This window comes from Culex quinquefasciatus, chromosome 3, assembly GCF_015732765.1.
Source record: "Culex quinquefasciatus strain JHB chromosome 3, VPISU_Cqui_1.0_pri_paternal, whole genome shotgun sequence".
NCBI lineage: Eukaryota > Metazoa > Arthropoda > Insecta > Diptera > Culicidae > Culex > Culex quinquefasciatus.
Window position 1 is genome coordinate 10,762,149 of NC_051863.1, and position 4,986 is coordinate 10,767,134.

The following is a 4,986-nucleotide window of genomic DNA, read 5'->3' on the forward strand; positions in this document are numbered from 1 at the left end:
CCCTCTTCGATTTGCGTGAAACTTTGTCCTAAGGGGTAACTTTTGTCCCTGATCACGAATCCGAGGTCCGTTTTTTGATATCTCGTGACGGAGGGGCGGTACGACCCCTTCCATTTTTGAACATGCGAAAAAAGAGGTGTTTTTCAATAATTTGCAGCCTGAAACGGTGATGAGATAGAAATTTGGTGTCAAAGGGACTTTTGTGTAAAATTAGACGCCCGATTTGATGGCGTACTCAGAATTCCAAATAAACGTATTTTCATCGAAAAAACACTAAAAAGTTTTAAAATTCTCCCATTTTCCGTTACTCGACTGTAAAATTTTTTGGAACATGTCATTTTATGGGAAATTTAATGTACTTTTCGAATCTACATTGACCCAGAAGGGTCATTTTTTCATTTAGAACAAAATTTTTCATTTTAAAATTTCGTGTTTTTTCTAACTTTGCAGGGTTATTTTTTAGAGTGTAACAATGTTCTACAAAGTTGTAGAGCAGACAATTACAAAAATTTTGATATATAGACATAAGGGGTTTGCTTATAAACATCACGAGTTATCGCGATTTTACGAAAAAAAGTTTTGAAAAAGTTGGTCGTCATCGATCATGGCCGTTCATGGTCACCCGCGACAGACACGGACGACGAAACAAAGAGAAACGCAAAAAGTAACTTTTTCAAAACTTTTTTTCGTAAAATCGCGATAACTCGTGATGTTTATAAGCAAACCCTTATGTCTATATATCAAAATTTTGTAATTGTCTGCTCTACAACTTTGTAGAACATTGTTACACTCTAAAAATAACCCTGCAAAGTTAGAAAAACACGAAATTTTAAAATGAAAAATTTTGTTCTAAATGAAAAATGACCCTTCTGGGACAATGTAGATTCAAAAGTACATTGAATTTCCCATAAAATGACATGTTCCAAATTTTTACAGTCGAGTAACGGAAAATGGAAGAATTTTAAAACTTTTTAGTGTTTTTTCGATGAAAATACGTTTATTCGAATTCTGAGTACGCCATCAAATCGGGCGTCTAATTTTACATAAAAGTCCCTTTGACACCAAATTTCTATCTCATCACCGTTTCAGGCTGCAAATTGTTGAAAAACACCTCTTTTCGCATGTTCAAAATGGAAGGGGTCGTACCGCCCTCCGTCACGAGATATCAAAAACGGACCTCGGATTCGTGATCAGGGACAAAAGTTACCCCTTAGGACAAAGTTTCACGCAAATCGAAGAGGGGTCGGGGCAACTTTTCCCGATTTCGTGTGAGTTGGTAGTGAATTACCCATTTAGAACATACATTTTCATTTTAAGATTTCGTGTTTTTTTCTAACTTTGACCGGTTTTTTTTTTTTAGTGAAACAATTTTGTACAAAGATATAGAGAAGAGAATTAAAATAATTTTGATATGTAAACATAAGATGTTTGGTTATAAACATCACGAGTTATCGCGATTTTACGAAAAAAAAAGTTTTAAAAAAGTTGGTCGTCGTTGATCAAGTGCTGTTTGGGTAACACTTTAAGTGTAACATATCAAATTTACTGTTTATTTACATTCACATTAACATTTTGCTGTTTCAGGATCGAAAAGATCAATCTTCTACACCCAAAGGAAAAATATATCGCAAAATCTGCAACATTGGATTTGCTGCAGAAAATGTCATATTTTATAACATTTTTTGCAGCAAGCCCGTAGATCATTTTTGCCCGCGTGTAAAAATTTCAGCGATCTGCAGTTCTCACCAACACATATAAAGCTGGCCCGTCCCCGAGCAACACTCCAAAGAGAAGCATATGTTGGTGCTCTTTCACCCACTTTTCATCAAGCGTCCATGGCGCGGTGGTAGCGTGTCGGATCAATAATCAAGAAGTTGGTGGTTCAATCCTCGATCTGCTAAGTGTTTTTTTTTTTGTGAAATACAACCAAAAAGTCGTCGGTAATGTCGATAATTGTCGGTAACGGGCAAAAATGTCATACTCCTATATCGCAAAAAATGCATGAGGACAGATTTCATGCAGATTCTGATATAGGGGAAATATACCCATTTTAATCACACTAAGCCGTTCGACCAATTCTCATCACTTTTGCCATTTTCCACTATTAAATCAACATTTTCAGATGTATCAACAATGGAGAGTTGCTTGCTCACTTTAATTTGAGCTATTTATTATTTTAGAACAGTCAAAAACACTTTATAAAAGCTGTAATTCATGATCAAAGTGCTGATAGGCTGATAATAGAAATAGGCTGAGAAAGGGTATGGTTCCCCTACTTTCATGCCGCCATGCATCACAATCATGCGACTGCCAGTTGGGTGATGTCTAAAAAAAGGAAATTTTCTTTGCTTTTCAAAAAAAATATTTTGAGGAACCAGCACTCGTGGGGACTATTTAAAAAATAAAAAAAAAATCTCTAAATCTAGCTTAAGGCCATAAAATAAAAACATAAATAATAGATATACCTTTGCAGATTAAGTAACGTGTTTACACCCTACTGATATTTTTTTTTATAAATTTTGTGCCACTTTTGTTTTACGAAAAACTCTACTTTATGTTTTCATTCATTTTAGAATTTTTATCTGCATTTATCTTGTTTACCCCAGAAAAATACTTTTTTTTCGAAACATTAGAATAGTAACAAGCAAAATGTAAAGACATCAAACCCAAAGAAAATCTCAAAAGTGCTAAAAAACCAGGTGGGACAATTATGCGTTTATGAGCATCAACTTACTAGATGTTTTACCAACTTTATGCCTAAACGGAATCGACCTCCTCACCAAAAATCACACAGTACGGTTCGTTCAAGTGGTGCAAGTCGTGAATCATTTGTATCCCACGTGGTCCAATCCCGGGAGAGCGTCGTCCCCATTGTGGACAAACCCGAAAGACTCTGTTGCGGTTGGTAAACTGTAAGTGTTGTACGTTACATCTAACACACACACACACCATTTGTACTCAACACACACTGACTGACTGGTGCTCTTTTTATTGCCAATACACACACACACATACACATACAAACGAACTCGTGTAAACAATCTCATACACACACACACACACTTTGTTGATTGATTACTGTCCTGATGTTTGTTGTACGGTCAAATGGCCATGTTACCAGCGTCAACGATCGATCCCAGTGGGTAAACCGCAAATCATCGTCGGACGGTTCTGTACGGTTATTGTTTGAAGTTTAATTGCGAAAATGTACCAGCCAGCAATCATGGCCACTAAACGACTGACAATGGCACTTTATAGTGCTCAATTAAAGCTAGCACTGACTGCAGTTTGAACCGGTAGGGTCAACTGAGTTGGGAAAAAGCACTTGTAAAACAATAAAATTGCAGAACTGTTTCACTCACTGGTATTTAGTTGTCGATTTTTGGTTGAAAACCCGTCCCAAAAAGAACAAAAAGCACTAACTTAAATGCTTTTTGATTGTTTTGTTAAATTTCATCTCACTGTAGGTATTTTATTTGTTATAATATTTTAAAAACGTCAAAGTTGTTCAAGTTTATCGAAAAATCATCATTAGACAAATACACCAGACAAACTGTAGCGAATCATCGACGCGTTGCTGAAAGACCTTCCAAAAATAAAAAATAAAACTGTCGTCAATCGAGCAAAACGACAACTTTTGTACATTAGTTTTTCCTCTCCCGATCAGAACAAACAAAAAAACACACCCCAAACAGACAAACACTCCCAAACTATAGATAAAATGTTTAAACAATTAACTAAAACTACTGAAATCTTGAAAAAAGATAAGTCAAAAAAAACCATCGGGGATACGAAAGCCACTTCATTGCTCTCTCCTTGTGATACGGAAATGAAGAAAGGAAAATCATATTCACAGCAAACAAAAAAAAACAACTGAAAACAAGGAGCAGCAAAGGGAGTACTAACCAAAAACAAAAGGTAAAACAAATCCATTTTAAACAAGAAAGCAAAACAAAGCAAACTGATAGTTCTGTCTCTAATTGCCCCTCCCCTCACTCAAAAAAAAAATGCCACACAACTAATGACATTCACAACTAGGAAATAATGAGAGAGACAAAAAGAGCATGAGGCAAACAAAAATCAGATAAAAGGAAATGAAGACGAACTAAAACCAAAATGTTAAATGTTTATTAAAGTAATTTAACTGAATGAGTGTACGAAGGGAGCGAGCGAAAGAGAGAGAGAGCAGCGAAACATTGGATTTTAAACAAAGATGCTGTTTTAAGGAAAGCTGACAGCAGCAGCAGCAAAAAAAAGGTAAACAAACAAACAAGTATGGAGCATTTGTGAGGAATGCGAGAATTATAACGCGGTGAGATTGAAAGCAACAAAAAAAAACAAATTGTAAAAAGTAAACGATCTGAGTAATAAATTACCACGAATGACTTTTCATTTGGGATTGTATCCGAAATTCATAGAAGTTTTATAAAACTAAACTAGAACGAGCCGTTTTCTGACTTTATCTTTTATTTTATGTTACATATTTAAAAAAAACGTGTTTTAGCAACGTGGAAATTCACTGCGCCACTTTTTCAAGCATTATTGAGGCAATATTACACCATCAAATTTAACAACTTTCAGACAGACACAACGCTGCTTACAACAGGGAGGCCACCTCGAAAAAAAAACTTGGAGAAAACCGGAAATCTTGGAAATTGCTTCGCTCATAACTTCTTAATTTTTTTTTCTCTAAATTTAAAATAATTTTGATGTTGAGCAAATCATGAACAATTTTAAGAAACATTTGATTAAATTTCAGTGGACAATAAAAATAAGTCCCGAATTGTTCAGCTATTTGATCGAAAAAGAATAAAATGTAGAAGTTTTATCACGGACGAACGGACATGACACGGGGACCCGGGGTTTCAAAAAGTGAAGCTGGGTTTCTTTTACTTCTTCTTGGCACAAAACCTGCGCAAGCGAGATCGCTTGTGTCAAAATCATCGCGCCACGTGGTTTCAAACGTAAACAAAGCCAGCTAATGCT